General features: G+C 47.9%; 1 non-coding gene across 1 annotated transcript; it reads left to right on the forward strand.

Moving 5' to 3' along the window:
• Window positions 1-8,959: 8,959 nt before the first annotated feature.
• LOC122223282 lies at window positions 8,960-9,066 on the forward strand. The gene has a single exon (XR_006204167.1). It is a non-coding gene; the product is annotated as a U6 spliceosomal RNA (small nuclear RNA).
• Window positions 9,067-21,341: the final 12,275 nt, after the last annotated feature.

The raw sequence follows: 21,341 nt of genomic DNA on the forward strand, positions 1-21,341 counted from the left end.
AAGTAGACAAAAGAGCGGGTAAGGGAGAAGGGCTGTCCATCTGTTAACCCCAGGCAGTTAGTTCTCCCAGACACCGCCTGGGGTCATCATGCGGCTGGCGTGTGCCTAGGAGTGCGCTGGTGTGCAGGTAGCCTTGGGCTTTCCAGCCACACCTGTGTGCCAAGGTAGGCCGACGACGGTCACCTTTGAACCTGAGGTCTGACACATCTGGGCGGGGCGTGCCACTGTCATCGGGGTGGGTCCTAAATGAAGAAAGCAGGAAGACTCTCCAGGACTTCCCGGGTTGTGTCTCCCCTGGAGCCTTCCTTTTCCCATCTCCGAAATGGGGGAGCGATCAGGAAACCGGCTGCAAATCCCCTCTTAGCTCAGACGTCGGCCGCTGGTCACCATTAGCTTGCGTTCTGACTGTGTTCAGGGGAGATGCGTCCCTGCTTCCCAGCGGTGCGGCCAAAGGGGTCAGGATCCAGTTCAGGGCCGCGTGGCGATGTGGGAGCAGAGCTGTCCGGACAAAGCTGGCCCTCCGGGATGGGTAGATGGGTCTCGGGTAGTTGAAAAAACTGCTTTTGAGACCCTAAGCGGGGACAGGTACTGGGGGTGGGCCCTCGCCACCTTTGGGGGTCCTGTTTTCAGTCTGTGGTTACTACTCCCTGCCCCTCCACGGTGACAAAGCGAGTCAAGGAGAGACTCTCTAGCAAAAGAGCAAATGTTGAACACTGGCAGCACGCTCAACGGTCCCTGTCTGATTCCATTCCAGAGCTCCTGATTCCAGAGTCCCTCCCCCCCTGCCCCAACCCCCGTGGGTGGTGTGGTGGCTGAAAGTCCCATCTTCGTTGTCAGGCTGCCTTCCAGCTCTGATGCCCACGCGCTGTGTGAGCCAGAGCGAGCCCTGTGACCTCTCGGAGTCTCAGTCTTGGAGTCTGTAAGATGGGGGTGGGTACGAATGATCCCGTTCTCAGGGCGAGCGAGCCGGCGTCTGTGCCCGTGGAGCAGCTGCAGTCGTTTGTCATTTTTAGGGCGGAAAGTCCTTGCCACCTTAAGGGTCGTTTACCATTAGGGCCCCCAGCTCTTGCACGCAAATAGATCAAGGGACACGAGAGCCTAAATATCTGCAGTGGTGTAGATAGAGGCCTGGGCTTGGTTCCCTGCACAACAAAAGCCTCAAATCCTTTCCTGGGGAAATTCCCAAGGAAAATGGTGTGTCGCTTACGAATTGCAATTCTCCCGGGGCACCTGGGTGGCTCTGTCGGTTGAGCGTCCGACTGTGGCTCAGGTCATGATCTTGTAGTTCGTGGGTTCGAGCCCCGCGTTGGGCTCTGTGCTGACAGCTCAGAGCCTGGAGCCTGTTTCGGATTCTGTGTGTCTCTCTCTGCCCCTCCCCTGCTCATGCTCTGTCTCTGTGTGTCCCCAAAATAAATATAAACATTAAAAAAAATTTTTTTTTTTAGAAAGAATTGCAATTCACTACCTCCCTTGATTCTCAGATTAAAGCAACAGGGAGCCACGAGGGGTCAGAGGAGTCTAAGGACTTCGCCCCAGGTCTCAGAGCGGGGAGGTCGGGGTGCCATCATTCCTCGCTGGGCCTCCTGGTAGCCTGGGGCTCCTTCCACCAGATCCGTCCTGGTGCAGCCTAGCACCTGCTTCTTCAAACAACCAGCTTGACTCCAACTCCACTGTGGGAAAAATCAAGGGGGCTTCCAGCTGTGAGGAGTCTGAGAAGCTGAGGGACCGCTCGCTGGGAGGGTGGGGTCTTTCGCTGGGAGGGTGGGGTCCTCCGGAAAAGCTGTGCACACACCTCCCGAGGTATCTTTGCCTCCCAAGGAAGCCAGTGCGGAAGGGGCAGTTTTTCGGTCAGAGTTCACTTGTGACCCCAGGCTCTTCCCCTCCCCTTCTCCTCCCTGCCACCCTGCCCCAAACCTCTTTGGGCGTGGCCTATATTATTCATAGGTTAACCTACTGAAGGTTAAGATTTAAGACCCCCTGAGTAAATCCACCCGAGCAAGCCCCTCCACTCATACTATACACAAGGTATGCGGAAAGATATTCACGAGGGATAATGAAATTCATTTGGAACAACCTCAATGTTTACCGGTAGGGTACTCATTAGATAAAGCAGCACGCACCCATAATAAATAACCACACAGCCATTGAGAAGAAGGCCATCTCGTATGTACTAATATGGAAAGATCTCTAAGATGTCTTGTTGAATGGCAAAGTTAAGTGATCTGAAATATTATGACTCTGTGTGTGTGTGTGTGTGTGTGTGTGTGTGTGTGTGTGCGCGCACATACACAACAGCAACATTGACTATGGGTTCGTAGGAGTTAACGTTTGGAAAGCAATGAGAACAATGCATGGAACACAGTAAGTGCTGTATGGTGTTTGAGAAATGAATATATAAACGCACAAAAGAGAAAGATCTAGAAGGTCCACCAGTGAATTAACAGGACCAGTCACCTCTTGTAGGAGGGGCTAGGATTGGAGTAGATACTTAAAGAGGACTTGAGCCTTCCTGCTAATGTTTTACTTTTGAACAAAGACACAGCATTCGTGTTTTACTTGTGACGTTAAAATTCAACGTGCATCGAAACCCGGTATCTCCAAAATCTGAAACTCCTTTCCCCCTCTGCATGGGCAGTGTTCCAGGGAAAGGGGACCAAGGTCAAACAAATAATGAGATAAGTGACTACACCCCACCCCCATCCCCATTTCCTCAACTAACACCTCATCACAGGCAAACAACATCCTTGGAAAGGAGTCCCCCTTGCTAATGTCTCACTCCCCTGGGTTCCTGGACAATGGCTGGGGGTGTGAAGAGGACGGGGACACATTATAGGTTTAAAGTCTTAAGATTGGATTCTAGTCCCCAAACTTACCGATCAGATGCGTAAGTCACTTCTCATTCTGCGACAAGGATCCCAACTTTGCCTTAAGTTCCCCTTAATTCTGGAGAGACCAGTGAGCCTTTAAAATTATAATCATCTTGGTCCCTTGGCACCTAACAGTGCCTGGCGCGAGGTAGGTGCTCAGTGGATGTTTGTGAAACTGAGCTGAAAATAGTTTGTAAGGAATTTCTGCGTGCTGGGCACTGGGCTACATGCTGGGGCAAAAAAGACGAACTTGCAAAAGTCCCTGACCTCATGGTAAGTCCCTTACGCTCAAAGAGATTTCCAGCAGTAAAAAGCCCTGGCTAAGGAGAAATAAAGCAGGTGATCTTAGCTCTTGGTGCAGTGAACAGGACGAGACATTATTGTCACAGCTCAGTGTGTTGCAGCAGACGGAACACAGATGTCTGAGTTACACGGCATCGCGTGAACTCGTAACTCAAATGTAGGTGCCCAGTTTGATTTTGATGTCTGTATAGCCACAGATCCTGCTCAGGCTTTTTCTGATGAGCCTGCTTAATCTTGTGCTGACAACCAGGGCATGTAACTTTGATGTCATGAAATTTTGGACCATCCACCGTGCTCAGACCTGAGCCCAAATCCTGGTTTCACCAACTCATGGCCAGGTCACTAGGGTGCCAGGGCGGGTTCCTGGGGTTTCAGAGCCTCAAGAATCATCCATGTGAGATTGTGAGGACGGCGCTCGGGTTGTTGGATGGATGACAAGTACTAGGTGCCTAGAAGGGGTCCAGCCAATGGGAGCATTCTGGCCTGGACAGGAAAGAAGGCAAGACACCTGTGCCCTCACAGAGCCTGCTCACCAAATGGTAGCCTGGGGAGGCTTTCTGGATGTTCGGATTTAGCATTTTCCAAGACCCCGAACACCTTTAAGACTCAAGGCGTTGTACGGCTACTCAAAGTGAACTCCGAAAATTAACCTCGGTCCTCTTCAAGGGCTGAGATAAAGACAATCTTGATAGTATTTCCTTATCTTTAATATACTTTAAAGGCCTTTGTACTTGCGTTATTATCCTCATTTGCGCGTGAGGAAATGGGATCCTGGAAGATGAAGCGATCGATCATACAGATTGTAAGAAAGGAGCAGAAGTCTTCGACCAACCCAAATCTCCCCCCAAAGCCGGTATTCTTTGCACCTCAGCACCTGGCGAGGTAAAGAGGTGATGCAGAGAAAGGAAATTTTCAGCAAGGGCTTTCTGGGTTAGCTTCCTTCGGGGGGTTTGAATCTCCCCGATCTCAGTGTTTGCATCTATAAAACGCGGCCACTTGTCATCCTGTCCGCCTAGGTGGTTGTGAGGAATAAAGGAGCTGGTTAGGAATAGCTTTCACAGGCATGGTGGCCCAGACGGTGATGCTCTGTGGAAACACAGGGACCTAACTCACAGAAGTTGGACTCTTGTCAGAGGAAAACAACTTAATGTTGCTTGCGCTTTCCTTCGTGGGCACGTGGGAAAATGATACATAATAGAATTTACTCTATGGCTACATTAGCCTGAGGATCTCATCACATAGGGGCGCCTGGGTGGCTCAGTCGGTTAAGCATCAGGCTTTGGCTCAGGTCGTGATCCCACGGTTCGTGAGTTTGAGCCCCGCATGGGGGGTCCTCTGTCCCTCTCTCTCTCTCTCTGCCCCTCCCATGCTCACGCTCTCTCTTGCTCTCTCTCAAAAATAAATAAACCTTAAAAAAGTTTTAATGAAAAAATCTCATCACATAAGAATGAAGGTGCTAAGTGGGTATGTCTGTACAGATGTGCACTTGACATTGGCATGGTGCTTAGCAGGTGTTAAGGTAGGGTTAATTAAGAGATATGGTGGGCGGGTGAAACCAGGATTTGAACCAGACACCTGGTGGATAGCTGCCTGGCTGCCTTCTTCTCGACCATTCTGCTTCCCATTCTGCTGACGCCAGGGGAGTGGTTAGCACTTTGCCGACTGCCCCAGGGGCCGCTGTGTCTGGGGATCCCTGCCCCACCCTTACTCCTTTGCAGCACTGGGGACAGCGTGGAGTGCTTGGAAGCGTTGGAGCTGATGGCAGGTGTGGGATGTGGCCAGATCGCTTTAGCTCTCTTCCTCTCCCGAAGAGGGCTGTGGCAGGGCTGGGGTGCCCACCTGCGCCTGGAGGGCTGATGGCGCGGACAGACTGACAACCAGGCCAGCTGCACAGAGCTGGGAAGCAGGCCCAGCCGGGCCGCCTCCAGCAATGAAAGAATGTTCTAGAAACCAGGGCAAAGTTGCTAGTGCCTTGGAATGTGGGCAGCCCTCTGCCAAGTAGCAGGTCCCACATTCCCGGTAAGGTTGCTAACTGCTGGCCTTGGGGCTGGGGACATCATGGGACACGGGATCTGAAGCAGGCTCCAGGCTCTGAGCTGTCAGCGCGGAGCCTGACGCGGGGCTCGAACCCACGAACCACAAGATCATGACCTGAGCTGAAGTCAGAGGCTTAACCGACTGAGTCCCCCAGGTGCCCCTGGATTTAATTTAATTTTATGTGTTTCAGTATACTGAAATTCATTTTCCTATTGGTGCTCACATTTTCCTGTCTCTGGCGAATGGGAACCTTCCCAAATTTGCTTCTGAGTCCTAAGCTGACACAGCTCAGTCGTCTTTCGTGGCGGCCCTGCTTTCTTGTTTGACAGGATGTTCCAGAATGATCGCGTTCATTTCCTGCCCGAGACCTGGAATCAACCATTCCTGGTTTCTTTAAGTCAGAAACAGTATTTAGAGACCATAGTCTGATGCTGGGGATGCTCATTTATACTGTTTAGATATTGTTCCGGGTCTTTTCAGTAGATCTAGGGTTAACAGAGTGAAGAAAAAAATCCAGATCATTTTTTAAAGGATAAAATATACCATGAGTTTGTTCTGATGCTTCTAATCCTAACTCAGGTTATACTTAACCTTTTTAAACTCAGATCTCCATCTTTTTTCCTACACCAAAATCCTGGCTCCCAATGGCTGGTGGGAGAGATAAAACAGGCTGAGAAGTTGAATGCTAACAAAAATAGCTGAGGGGTGCCTAGGTGCCTCAGCAGGTTAAGCATCCGACTTTGGCTCAGGTCACGATCTCACGGTCCGTGAGTTCGAGCCCCGTGTCGGGCTCTGTGCTGACAGCTCGGAGCCTGGAGCCTGCTTCGGATTCTGTGTCTCCCTCTCTCTGCCCCTTCCCCACTCATGCTCTGTCTCTCTCTGTCTCTCAAAAATGAATAAAAGCCTTAAAAATAGCTGACATTTATTGAATGATGATTATATGCCAGGCCCTAGCCAATACTCACAACCAGCCAAGAACCATGTTATTATTATACAAGGGAAGTCTGAGGCTCAGGGAGGCTGGAGAAGCTGCCCAAGGTCACACAACTAGTTCAGGGCAAAGTCAGGAATGAGACTCAGGCAGGGTGGCTCCAGGGTGAGACCCTCCACACTCCCCTCCTTAACCACCTCCCTTTGCTTAGAACGGTGGCCCATGGAAGGCAACCAGGGCCCCGGAGAGAAGCAATTATAGAGCAAAGAAATTGAGTGATCACTTCCACAGAGGGCTGGGGAGACCGGGAAGGCTTCTGTAATGTTCTGGGTTCAGGGGGACACAGTCTAGGCCATGACAGTGACAGGCAAGGCCTGTCATGCCTGGTGCACCATAGATCATGTTAAATCTCAGAAAGATAGGCCAACTTCCTCCTTCACTGACACGGCACCAGGGCATTTTGGGTAACTGGCTTGTGTTAGTTCTGCCCCGTATTAGCTTGGCCTAGTTCTGCCCCATATGAGCTTGACCTTGAGGGTGAAAGGGAGTGAAAATGCCACCATACCCAGCAGAGTGAGGGTCAGGGAAGGGGTTCCTGTGGTGGAGTCCCGTAGTCAGCAAAGACTGGATGAGGCCATGGCGGCCAGCCACGATGGCCCCAGTGGAGCGCAAGGCACCCCTTCTGCAGCCGTTCTGACTCCCCTCTACTGACAAATGAGGAAACCGAGACTGAAGACAAAGAGACTGTCCTGAGCTTAAGCAGCTGTGATGTGGTACAACCTGGCCATGACCCCAAGGCTCTGACTCGAGCCCGGGCTCTTCCCTCAACATTTTGCAGCCCATGAACGTGGGGTCATGTTGCCGACGGTGGGTGTCGCTGTAACAAAGTGCCACCCATGGAATGACCTAAACAACAGAAACGTATTGTCCCACAGTTTGGAGGCTGGAAATCCGAGATCGAGGTGTTGGCAGAACAGATGCTGAGAAGGAATCTGTTCCGGGCCTCCTCCCTCCAGGCTTCTGGAAGCCTCGGTGTTCCTTGGATTGTCGGTGACCTTCTCCCTTCGCAGCATCTTCCCTCTGTGTGTATGTCTGGGTCCAGATTTTTCCCTTTTAGAAGGACGAAGGTCATACTGGATTAAGGCCCGCCCTGACGACCTCATTTTAACTTGATTTCCCCTGTAAAGACCTTATCTCAAAATCAGGTCATGTTCTGAGGTATTGGGTTAGGATTTCAACAGATGAATTTGGGAGGGACCCATCGATCCATGACACTGGGGATGGGGGGACGCTTTCCCTGCTCGGTACCTATGTGCTGGGCAAACCTTAGGCTCCAGCAGGCGGCTCCAGGCTGCTGGGTTTCCTCTGAAGCTTTCACTTAACGGTTTCCTGTCCCTCCTTTCCTGTGTGTGTGTGTGTGTGTGTGTGTGTGTGTGTCCTCAGTGCTCTGTCTGCTTTGTGTCCCCCATCTGATCGTGAGCTGCTCTGTGTGTGTGTGTGTGTGTGTGTGTGTGTCCTCAGTGCTCTGTCTGCTTTGTGTCCCCCATCTGATCGTGAGCTGCTCTGGTGGCAGAGACCACATCTTGGTTAATCTTGCCCCTTCCGCCCAAACCGTGCTTTGCGGATTAAAAATTCTCCATACAATGGAGTAACATTTTCCAGGCCTTTATGTTAAGGAAACGCAACCGCTCACCTGTGTTCCCCCCACTCCCTCCCCTCCCTCTTTTACAGCTTTAAAAATAATTTGCAGCTATCCTAATAAAACTCAGTTCAGGGCACAAATCACGGATGGATGCTAAAACTTCTGGGTGGAATTGTTAGGAAATGTGATACTTACACACTATCAGAGTCTTGTGCTACAGATTACTTATCAATTACAAAAGGAGACCAGAGATTTCTTAATATTTGAAAGGAAGATGGGGTGCTTGGGTGGCTCAGTCCGTTAAGCGTCCAACTCTTAATTTCAGGTCATGAAATCTCAGGTCGTGATCTCAGGTCTCAGGTTATTATCTCATGGTTCGTGGGATCAGGCCCTGTGCAAGGCTCCTGCTCTCTGGGCTGGTCCTGGGCTCCTCTCTCTCTGCTCCTCCCCCTGCCCATGCTCTCTCTCTTTCAAAATAAACATTTTAAAAAATCTCTTTAAAATAAAAGGGAGAAAATCTAGGACTGCCTCAGTCAGTGATCACAGTTACCCTCAGCAGGATGGGACGACGGACGAACACCACCAGCCCCTGTGGGATATAGTGGGAAGGATACGGGGTCATTTATGCTGCATATGTGTAAAACATTTTCAACTTGATTCTGATAATGAAGAATCATTCAGACATATCCAGATAGGGGAGGACTCTACCTAACAGCTATCCCGTAATCTTCAAAAATGCCAATACCACGCGAGATAAAGGAAGGTTAAGGAATTGTTCCAGACTGAGGAGACCGAGGACACATGACAAGTAAATGCAGCATGAAATACTGGTTTGCATCCTGGGTTCAGGGAAAGTTGCTCGGAAAGACGTTATTGGGGAAATTTGAATATGGAATGCATATCAGATATTATAAAAATGTTAACTTTCCTGGATTTCATAATGGTAACTATTACATAAGAGAACAGGCTTCTTTTTTTTTTTTTTTTTTTAAGTATATTTATTTATTTTGAGAGAGAGAGAGACAGAGACAGAGACAGAGAATGCCAAGCAGGCTCTTCGCTCAGTGTAGAGCCCTATTCCAAGAATTGTGAGATCATGACCGGAGCTGAAATCAAGAGTCAGACGCTCAACCCACTGAGTCACCCAGGTTCCCCTAGTTCTTAAAAAATATATACTGAGTGCTCACTTCAGCAGCATAGAGACTAAAATTGGAATGATACAGAGAAGGTTAGCATGGGCCCTGCACAAGGCTGACATGCAAATTCATGAAACGTTCCAGATTTTTAGAATTTGTGTACAGGCATACCTTAGAGATATTACGAGTTTTGTTTCAGATGACCACAATAAAGTGAATATTGCAATAAAGTGAGTCAAATGAAAAAGAAAAGAAATATGTACTGAGACATTCAAAAATGAAAGGTCCCGGGGCGCCTGGGTGGCTCAGTAAGTTAAGTGTCCAACTTCGGCTCAGGTCATGATCTTGCGGTTCGTGAGTTCGAGCCCTGCATCGGGCTCTCTGCTGTTGGCACAGAGCCTGCTTCAGATCCTCTGTCTCCCTCTCTCTCCGCCCCTCTCCTGCTCATGTTCACGTGCACGCATGCGTTCTCTCTCTCTGTCTCAAAAACAAACAAACAAAAAAGTAATAAGTCCCAATATCTGCAACTTATGCACAAGTGATTAATCAAAATAATAACAATAGGTGGGAAAATTTTGCAAACCAATGTTCTGCTCTGTACTGTTACCTACTGTATCTCACTGAGTCTGTCATACATGTGTACATACATATCCGCGTGCACAAAACCAGGGACACACTGCCGCATGCTGATTTGGAGGGCTTTCTGTGGATAATTTTGCCTAGAGCGATTTTAGCTCCACGTTCCGACTTCAGGACCAGCTTCCCAGGTCGGAGACATCTCCAAGGTAAATATTGTCCACGATATTCAGCTAAAAGCAAGGCAGCAGCCCTGGGGTTTGGGATACCCTGAGACTAAATCATTCCAGTGGGTGGAAGAGAGACGAACCGAGGGGGACAAAGAACGGAGCCTTGGGCCAACAGTCCTGGGTGCGCATTATTCAGGATGTTGACGGCGTTTGCATTTGAATTGGTAGAACGAGGCGGCTGAGCGCTTTCACCCGCGTTGTCCAACAAAAACGTAATGTGAGCCACAGTGCGATTTCCACTTGTCTAGTAGCTGCATTAAAAAGGTAAAAAGAAACAGGTGCGATTAATTTTGATAACATATTTTATTTAACCCGATATATCCAAAATGCCTTCATGTCAGCCTATCTTTAATGTAAAAAGCATCAATGAGATAGTTTTCATTCTCTTTTTCACACTACAGCTTAGAAGTCTGGAATGTGTATCGTCACCGCACATCTAGATTTGGACCAGCCGCATTTGGACGAGTCCTCAGGAGCCACCTGTGGCTGATGGCCACCCCGTGGAACAGCACAGGGATTAGACCCTGAAACAAAGACAGGGGTGGGTTGAAATCCCAACGCTTCCGCTTATTAGATTCGTGACTGTCAGGCAGATCATTTAATCACCTTCAGTCTTCATGTTTCCTAGACGGTAAGATGGGATTTGACCAGGGAACCCATCTCTTGGGTCGTTGTAATGGTCTGTGTGAAGTGCCCTATGGAGGGTCATTCACTCATTCACTCGTGGCGCTAATTCAGTCATTCTATCTATACAGCAAGGAGGTGTGGCTGTGTGCCAGGTGGGACACTTGGCAGGGAGTGACCACCCCATACAAGGGTTCTATTTATACTGAACAACCCCCCCCCCCCCCGCCCTGCCCCGAGCAAGTATAGATTAGGACCAACGCTGGCAACTCCTGTGCTTATGATAAATGCATAAAGAAGATGCTGGAAAGAAGAGATTGCCTGTCTGTTGTGATGACTCCGAGCTCAAAGACAGACCATTCTGAGGGCCCAGATCAACCCAAGGACTTAATTATTCAATGGTGTTCACCTTACACGTGTTAGTGCACTGAGCGGCCTGGAATTGTAGCGGTTACAGAAGACGGCAGGACCAGGGTAGAGAAGCTGGAAGCTGAGCCAGCCAAGGAGCTCGTGTTTGTGGGAGGCAGGAAGGGGCCAGCGGAAGACCAATAAGACGGTCCCAGAGAAATGGGACGAGGCCCGTGGTGAGGCCATGCTATGGACCAAGCGACCAGGAAGGTGCTAGAATTAAAGGGGGAGATGCTGTTGCCAAGAGGACAGACCACGCCTGTGAAGGTCAGATATCAAGAGAAGGGCCTGGGAAGTTTGGGGGCCTGGGCTGCAAGGGTAGGGTCGAGAGGGTGGGGAGGGGTTGGAGCTGGAAGGTGAGTACACTGTGAACAGAGGGTAGAGGTGGTGACAGGGTCTGGGGTTTTTATCAAATGGCTTCAGAAAGGAGTTAATGGGTCTGCTCTGTAGGAGCAGGAAGGAGGCCCTTTGGTGGAGGAGGGGCCTCTCTCAGGGGAAGATAACCACTGAAGATCAGAGAGGAGGGTCAAGACCAGGAACCTGCCCGGGATCTCTGCTGGGGGTGAAAGATGTCTTCTCCCTGGAAACCAGCCCTGTGGGATGGACCCGTGGAGAATGGCCTTGGCCCCCAGCCTGAGTTAGGAGATAACACAGAACGAAGCGCTTGACAGGGGAGTCAGGGAGGAAGTCTGCGTGGTGTGGGTTCGCAGGAGAGGATTAGCAGACTTCCCCCAACAAATCTAGATCATCCCGTTCTTGTCTCTGGGCCTTTGCACCTGCTGTTATCCCATCTGTTGCCTGGAAGCTAAGTTCGCTCTCCGTGTTTGCACAGCTGCCTCTTTCTTAGCAAGCAGGTCTTATTCAGACACCATGTGTGAAGGTCTTTCCTGGCCACCCTTTCGAGCAATGCTGTCCCCTCACCTCTTCCTTCCGCATAGCTTTTAGATAGCACACCTCCCCCATCTGACATCAGATCATTTGTTTGTAATTGTCTACTTCCTCCCCTAGAGTGTTACATGCTCCTTAAGGGTAGGGCTTCATCGTATTCCCTGTTCTCTCTCCACCATTTGGGGCACTACTTGCCATCTAGGAGATGTCCAAAAGATAGCTGTTGTCAGAATAAATACATGGATGGACGGATAGATGGCTGGGCAGACAAGATGGATGGACGGATGGATGGGTGGACAGACAAGATGGACGGATAGATGGATGGGCAGACAAGATGGATGGACGGATGGATGGATGGACAGACAAGATGGACAGATGGATGGACGGATGGATGGACAGATGGATGGATGGACAGACAGATGGATGGATGGACAGATAAGATGGATGGATGGATGGATGGACAGATGGATGGATGGATGGATGGATGGACAGATAAAATGGACGGATGGATGGATGGACAGATGGATGGATGGATGGATGGATGGACAGATGGATGGATGGATGGATGGACAGATGGATGGACAGACAAGATGGATGGATGGATGGATGGATGGATGGACCCATAAAATGGACGGATGGATGGATGGATGGATGGATGCATGGATGGATGGATGAATGGACAGACAAGATGGACGGACGGATGGACGGATGGATGGATGGACGGATAGGTGGATGGACAGACAAGATGGACGGATGGACAGACGGACGGATGGATGGATACACCCACTTGGTGACGGTTTCAATGTGATTAAAACTAGGGCAGATGGAGAGGCTGCCCATAATCTGAACTGAAGGAGGAAATTGGTGGTGTCTCCTATTTCAGAAATATTTCAGGGCTGGACCTGATCTTAGTGATTGTGGAGTGTGCATGTGGAGGTGAAAGAGATAAGGAACCCAGGTCCTAACACAGGATATCAAGGGGCCACCCAGGAGCCATATCTAATCTACACTGATGGTTGATTTGAACTGCACCAGGTTTAAACATTTTTTAAAAAGTCAGTTTGCCAGCATTGGAAACTCTGTAAAGATTTCAAATAACAAAATGTAGATATCTATTTTCACTTAGCCAAAAGATCTGGCAACATCAGGCCTGCAGTTTTACAGAGCAAAAAAATGGGGCGGAGCTGACAGGCGTTCACTCCCATTTCATCTGGCCTTGGCCATCAGGTCACTGGAAACCCAGCCCCTCGCCCTGCCCCCTCGGCCACTTTCTCATTGTCCTCACAGGCCTGGCCCCATCCATTCACCTTCGAATTTGTTTTTCTTGCTCTATAAGCTCTCAATCCCCAAACTAGTGGTTTCCAACTCTTTGAAGTATGAAAACCCCTTTGGAAAATAACTGTTTCCCTATAATCAGGGAACTAGTACATGCTTACAGCAGAAGTTCAAGAAACAGAAAATCGATAGAAGACAATACTCACCACCCACAAGCCCAACACGGAGAGATGAGCACTATTTACATTTAATGAATGCGAGGATCTCTAACATCTTTATGGTCCTCACACCCTAGTTGTTTTATATATAGTAAATATTCATTGACTGAAGTAAGATCTAATTGGGGCGCCTGGGTGGCTCAGTCGGTGGAGCCTCCAACTTCTGCTCAGGTCATGATCTCACGGCTCATGAGTTCGAGCCTGGCGTCGGGCTCTGTGCTGACAGCTCAGAGCCTGGAGCCTGCTTCGGATCCCGTGTCTCCCTCTCTCTCTGCTCCTCCCCCTGGTCATGCTCTGTCTCTGTCTCACAAAAATAAATAAACACTGAAAAAAGAGTTAAAAGAAAGAAATAAGACATAACTTGAAAAACCTATGATTTCAGAAGCACAGAACACATAGTTCCTTCACACATTGTTTACCCACAGGTATTTGGAAAATGGGCATATGCGTACATGGGCACACAGAATCCCCTGGTCGGTACTCCTTGGTGCCCACGTCCCTTGTCTTCTCTTTTTGTGCCCATAAGTTCTTCTTTTTTAAAAAATGTTTATTTATTTATTTACTTTTGAGCGAGAGATGAGCACGAGTAGGGGAAAGGTAGAGAGAAGGGGAGAGAGAGAATCCCAAGCAGGCTGGCTCCTGACGCGGGGCTCCAACTCACGAAGGGTGAGATCACGACCTGAGCCGAAGTCAAGAGTTGGGTGTGACTGAGCCACCCAGGCGCCCCAGGCCCATAACTTCTACTTTCTGGAAATATAGTAGGGGCACCTGGATGGCTCAGTTGGTTAAACGTCTGACTCTTGATCTCAGCTCAGGTCTTGATCTCAAGGTCATGTGTTCAAGCCCTATGTTGGGCTCCGACCTGGGCATGAAGCTTACATAAAATATATATAGTATATATATTGTAAAGACTGAAAAGTGTGCCAATTTGGCATTCTGGCACTCTAGGCATTCTGAGGGACTCTTATGTCAATTAGAGCCTGGCAACATTATAGCAAACACACATTTTGATGTATCGATGAGCTTATTGGAAATAAGGGAACTCTGAAGGGCCACGAAAAATACATAAACAAGCAACTAATCAAGCAAGCAAATAAATAAATATCAGGGAGCAGAGGCCAAAGCAAGGAATGGTAAATAGTAAGCAAGTAAATTGAGTAATAACTGGAAGGCAGTGTTGTCCTGATTTCAAAGAGCTTTATCAACACTACCAATGAGAAGCTAAATTATTGTTAAGAAAAAAAAAAAAAAGCCATGTTAAAGAGGGTCAGTAGATAAGGATAAGAAGTTCAATTCACCAGGAAGATGTGACATTGTAAACTTTTACCCATTTTATAAAGCCTCAAAAATGTGAAACAAAATCTGAAAACAATTACAGGGACAAGTGGACAAATCTACCATAATTGTCAAGGATTTCAACGCATCTTTACTAGTTACCGATAAACACACAAAAAAATATTAGAAAAGACAGAAGTTTTTTTTTTACTGTTTACTTATTTTTGAGAGAGAGTGCGAGTGGAGAAGGGGCAGAGAGGGAGGGGCACAGAGGATCCAAAGCAGGCTCTGTGCTGACAGCAGAGAGCCCCGTACAGGGCTTGAACCCACAAACCGCGAGATCATGACCTGAGCTTAAACCAACGGAGCCCGCCAGGCGCCCCGAGATGACAGAAGATTTGAATTACAGTTGTCGGATTGTCGGCCGTGACTTCGTGGGCATATAACTCCTCCAACAATGAAAAAATGGTCGTTCTTCTCAAGTACAGATGGAAATTTTCATCTGTGTTTTACGATTTCTTAGCACTGGTTTTAATTTCTAATTTAATTGCATCATGGTCGGAAAACAGGGTTGAAATGTGTAGACTCTTAAACCACGGAACATTTGTCATCTATTTAAGACAACGAATGTCATACAGATATGACAGTCTCTGATCACAGTGGAATTTACGAAGTAGCTACAGAGAGTGCAAAGAGAAATTTTAGTAATCTTTCCATGTCTGGAAATTTACAAGCCCGCTTCACAATAACTCATGAATAAAAGAAGAATAATTTGCATTTGAAATAATTAGAATTGATTGATACCCAAACTATTACATGTCAGTATGCAGGGACAGCGGTCTTAAGTGGAGATCCATAACCTTAAATATTATATTAGAACCAAGAGAAGCTGAAAATGCATTAAAAAGGAAAACAGAATACCCCCAAAGACAGCAGAAAGGAAGAGACCGTGAAGATACGAACAGAAATTAATGAAATAGAAACAAAAAAGATACAATAGAGCAGATCGACAAGACTACTGGTTTTTTTAAAAGATTAATGAAGTAGCCTGCATCTGGTAGACTGATTGAAAAAAAAAGAAAATATATGCATATAATAGTATAAAGAAAGTAAATGGATCAAAACCATAGCCACAACAAAAATTTACTAGAATATTATAAAAATCTTTATGCCTGGGGTGCCTGGGTGACTCAGTTGGTTAAGCCGTTGACTCTTGATCTTGGCTCAGGTCATGATCTCATGGTTTGTGAGTTCGAGCCCCGCGTCGGGCTCTGTGCTGACAGCTCAGAGCCTGGGGCCTGCTTCGGATTCTGTGTCTCCCTCTCTTTTTGCCTCTCTCTCTCGCTCTCTCACTCTCTCTCTCTTTCTTTCAAAAATAAATAAACACTAAAAACATTTTTTTTCATCCTTAGGCCAAAAATTTGAATTCTTAGAATTCAAATAAATTCTTAGAAGTCAAACAAAATAGTGACGTTCTTAGAAAAATACCTCCAAAATTGATTCGAAGAGAATGAAAAAGCCCAAAATTTCTTAAAACCACTTATAAAATGAGTAAGAGCTTAATTATCTTCCTATAGGAAAAGATAATTACAGGTCCTAGATTTTTTTCCTTTTTTTTTTAAATTTTTAACATTTATTTATTATTGAGAGACAGAGAAAGACAGAGCATGAGCATGGGAGAGACACAGAATCTGAAGCAGGCTCCAGGCTCTGAGCTGTCAGCACAGAGCCCACACGGGGCTCGAACCCATGAACCATGAGATCATGACCTGAGCCGAAGTTGGACACTTAACTGACTGAACCACCAGGTGCCCCTAGATTTTTTTTTTTTTAAACAAAGGAGTTCAACTAAACTTCCCAGCTCATCCTGATCATACAGAAAATCTTCCAGAGACTCATAAAAAGTGCCTAACTCATTCTATGATGGTAATATAACCTTGATATCAAAACGTACTAGTCAAGGACGGTGTGAGAAAGAAAATCTCATTTATTAATATGAATGTAGAAGTCTCATCTAAAATATTACCAACGGAATTTGGCAATGTATCAAAAAGATAATGCATGAGAAGTAAGTTGGGTTTAACCCCAACGATGCGAAGGTGATTTAATATTGGAAAAAAGTTGATAAGTATTCGCTAGTTTAGCAGATATAAACAAACTGTCCCAATGTGCGTAGAAATAAGAATTTAGAAAACCTGTTGCCCATTTGTAATCAATCAGTTAAAAATTTACCAGCATAAAAATGGAAAAGACCTTCCTTGACAAAGTGAAGGTATCTACCAGAATCATTTGGTAGTAAATTAGAATCTTTTCCCTAGAAATTAGAGAGAAGACAAGAATGCATTCTGTCACCACTATTACATCAGAGGCCCTCGCCAGTGCAACGAGGCAAGAAAAAGATGTAATGATTGGGAAAAAAGAAAAAAACCCAAACCTGTCATTATTCACAAATGATAGGATTATTTACATAGGAAATACGAAAGAATCTACAAATTAAGATTAGTAAGAGTTTAGCGAAATAGCTAGATATAAAGTCAATAATGAAAAAATGAATTGCATTTCCATCCACCACCGACAGGCAACAACAAACAATGAAAACATAATTTCAGAACTGACTCCTTTATAACAGCAACGGCAACAGAACAGGGACGGAGCATCTAAGGTTAATTATTTTTTTTAGATGTGGAAGACTTTTCTAGAGAAAAAGTATACAATGTTAGAGACAATCATTAAAAAGGCCATAAATAAATGGCTCGAGGTATTTTCAGTTCATGGCTAGGAAGACAGTATTGTTGGAGGTCTCAAATATCCCCACATCGAGCCATAGACTTTATACGATGCCAATCAAAATCCCCAAATGGATTTTTCAAGGACCTGAACAAGCTGATTCTAAAATTTATATGGAAGAACAAAGGCCCAAGAATAGCCAAGACATTCCTAAAGAAGCATGAAGTGGGGCGAGTTGCCCAGAAGATGTTGAGATTTATTGTACAGCTATGCCGATTATGGCAGTGTTATTGGCAGAGAAACTGACCAGTGAAGCATAGAATAAAAAGCTCGCAAACAAACCCAAGCACGTTTGGGAACCTGTTCTATGACTGCAGCGGCATCTGGCCACCAGAGAGATGAACTGGCCTATAGAAGATGCTAGAACCGTGTGTATCCACAGGGGAAAAACCCACGGGTCCTCTCCTGAGCCTTCACGTACAAAAACTAGATCCAGATAAATTGAATAGGTAAATAAGAAAAGCACAGCTTTAAAAACGTTTCGGAAAAAAACCAGAGGAGGATGTTCCTATGGCCTCCAAGAAGGGAAGTATTTTCTAAACAAGACTCAAAAAGCCCGATCGTAGACAAGATTGGTAAATAGGATTTCAGTGAATCAGGAACTGTTGTTCAAACCTCTCTTCGACCAACAAACCACAATTGGGCAGAAGACCTAGTAACTCTCGAACAGACAAAGGATTACTATCCAGGATACATAAACAATTCCTAAAATCCAATGAGAAAAAAAACAAACAACCTTCTATAAACAATCGTGATATTAAAAAAGGATCCTCCCATGCCCCGGAGATATAAACAGGACTACTTCTTTGGCTTTGTGGTGTGCTAGGAGAAAGCTAAGTATATACCCTTCACCCAGGAGTGCGCTTACTTGAAGAAATGGGTCCCTGAAGTTTGGAGGGGTACTTCGGAGTGGGGGGAAGGCAGAGAGTTCAAATTCGCAAGAGGCCGCAGGTGAATAGGGCTGAGGGGGAGAGTCAGGTGGAGACAGCCTGTTGCTGAGTGGATTACATGAGATAAGCAAGCTGTTTGGTAAATAAGAAAATAAAAATTCTCCTTTCCTTCTTGCCTTCTAGAACACTTAAATTAATGGGATTAGCATAGGGGCAAAGGAGTTTAAAAACAAAGGGCAATGTTATCAAAGGTGGGTGGGGTCCCTTTTGGTGGTGCGGTGGTGTGGCCTGGTCCTACTGTGACAGGCAAACCCTCAAGGACACAGGATGAGAAGCAGTGAGTGGCAGATGAGCCCGGGGCCTGAAGCTTTTACACGCAGCCCCAGCGGGCCAAGAGAGATGGCCAGACACAAGGGTGCTAATGCCTGGGACAAGATGGGATTCCTAAGGGTAGGGTTCCTCTCCTGGAAAAGTAGTTGACAACACCTCCCCCCACCCACCGGCCCCGACTGTGACGAGATGTGGCTGGTGTCCCACGGGCAGCCTGAAACTTGGACCGTGGTGGGCACCCAGCCATGTTCCATGAGTTCCTTCCGCCTCAGGGAGCGCAGTGACACGTCTCCTCCTGGGGTTTCAGTTCCTTCCTCCTTCCTCCCTCTTTGCTTCTCCCTTTCTCCCCAGTTTCCCCCTTTTTTCTCTCCCCATCAACATGTAACCGACAGCTTTCCTATGGGTGTTGATTTCCAAACCTCAAGCGGGCACGCGAGTGAATGCATCCCAACGCACCCAGCCCTGATAGCTGCTGCAGACGAAAGGGACCATTTGGGGATCATGACAAAAATCAACATCAATGAAATAAATAGTCATAATAATGAAACTTACTGCAATTTGACCCGCACTGTGCCCAGGGACTGTGCTAAATACACTGCCTACTTTCCCTGGTTCAATCTTCCCTCCCTCCCAAGGACCCAGGCACTGTCATTAAGCCCGTTTTACGGACGTGAAAACTAGAGCTAGAGAGAGGCTGTGTATCTCGCCCAAGGTCACAGGCTTGTTGAAGCAGGGATTGTGTATTTCCTGTAGAGCTGCGAGTCAGCTTGGCCCAGTGCTTGAGGGTCACTGGGTACAGCGGTCAGGGAACACGTCCCTGGGCTGACACTCCCGGCCCCAAGCCTTACCGCCTACCAGCTTTGGAAGCTCGAGCAATGACTGCTCTGAGACTCAGCTGTTCTCACGTGTAGAATGGAGCCAGCACCGGCTGCTGAGCTTTTTTGCAAGGATTCAGATAAAAGTACCCAAAGATGAGCCCCTTCGTTGAGGACCCCACGGGTGCTTGGAGACCGTGTGACCGTGCTTAGATCAACCACGGTGTGGGTTAGAGCTTCGGCGACGCACGGACGCCTTACGGCCCGTGGGTATTGGGGGAGGGGAGGGGCAACAGATTTGACACAAAAAGCTGAATATTCTAGCTTGTCCTGAAAAGCTAGATCTGGTACCCCTGGACACACATTCCCGTAGGTGACTGTCACCTCTTTATAGCTGGTGTGTGTGGGTCCTTCCCGACAGCCTCACTGGGGGAATGTCACTGGCCTGTAGGTGTCGGAGTTTGTAACCCCCGGGGGACGTGCCTGCGGAACACGGAAGAAGGTGTGACTTGCGTGGTCTGAGAAGGGTAAGGAGAACTTCTAGGAGAAGGTGACATTTCAACAGATTTTCAAAAAAAAAAAAGGAGACCTAGCATACGAACTTCAGCATGAGATGTATACACCTAGTTGAAAGAACAGTTAAGAAAATGCACCCGCAGTTCGAGAAATTGAGCATTTACCGGTAACCCAGAGCCTTGGTCAACAGCGGGGTCCCCCACCGGCAGCACCAGCCCCTCCCAGACAACGGAACCCGGTGGCTGGTATGGCCCGGGGAGCCGAGGAAGGCTGCTCTTGAGGTCCTATGTGCGGTTCTCCCTTGTGCCCACGCCCCCCCCAACCAGGAGATTCTCTATCCAATATGTAGCTGACTTTATCACCTGTGTAGGTATCAGCCCAGAATATCGTTCGTTTAGAAAAGTCGTGCGAAGCTGGCTGCACGGAGAAGGGCAGGCTGGGTGCTGGTTCAGCTTCCCTGCAAGCTCCCTGGAAGGAAAGTCGGGTGAGGGCACCCCCGCAGGGCATCTGGAGGGGCCCCCCCACGTGACCAGGTCGCCAGGTCAGGAAGTGGCTGCCCTTTTGGGCTCGCAAGCTCAGGAACGGGTCACGGCAGAACCTTCCAGGGGTAAAATGGGTGTTTCTGCTGGCCCCGGACCCTGCCTGGGAGAGCAGGAAGCCAGTTCATGGTCAAGAGCAAGTATGAAGCAAGTCGGGCTCCCCACGCCAGGATCGCGACCGTGGGGATCTTAAGGGATGACACCCTCAACAAACCGCCCCGGAAGCCCCCGGGGATGGGGACAGAAGCAGTGAGACCCAAACTTCCACGGTTTTCTCCTCCTTCTCTCCTATCCTTGTGGAGGTATTTTCTTTAAAAATCCCTTTACGGTAAGTTAGCGGGATTTCTTTTTTAAGGGAGTGAAATCAGAAGTGTGTGCTCAGCTTGCCCTCTTAACCCAGAGCTCCTTGGCCAGGCCTCTGGACAATACAGAGGTTTAGAAGGGCGCTGAGGGACGGGGTCCTATGGGGCTGGAGCTTTCTAAGAGGAGAGGGGTGGGGTGTCGGTCTCTCAGGGCTGCCATAACCAAGGGCCACCAACTGGTGGCTTCCAACGGACACACATTCAGTTCAGTTCAGTTCAAAGTAGCAGCAGGAGGGGCGCCTGGGTGGCTCAGTCGGTTGAGCGTCCGACTTCGGCTCCGGTCACGATCTCGCGGTCCGTGAGTTCGAGCCCCGCGTCGGGCTCTGTGCTGACAGCTCGGAGCCTGGAGCCTGTTTCAGATTCTGTGTCTCCCTCTCTCTCTGCCCCCCCGCCCCGTTCATGCTCTGTCTCTCTCTGTCTCAAAAATAAATTAAAAAATGTTAAGAAAAATAAAATAAAAAAAAAAACAACAACAAAAGTAGCAGCAGGGCCCGCTCTGGGGCTCTGGGCTTGTAGCTTCCTCACTCCTACCTCTGCCTCCGTGGTCACATGACCTTCCTCGTGTGTCTGTGTGTCCTCTCCTCTTCTAAGGACATCAGTTAATGGATTCAGGGTATACTTGAATATGAGCTCAACCTCCCTGATTACCTCTGGAAAGACACTATTTCTGACTAAGGTCGCATCCTGAGATT

The sequence above is a fragment of the Panthera leo genome, chromosome B3, assembly GCF_018350215.1.
Source record: "Panthera leo isolate Ple1 chromosome B3, P.leo_Ple1_pat1.1, whole genome shotgun sequence".
Classification (NCBI taxonomy): Eukaryota; Metazoa; Chordata; class Mammalia; order Carnivora; family Felidae; genus Panthera; species Panthera leo.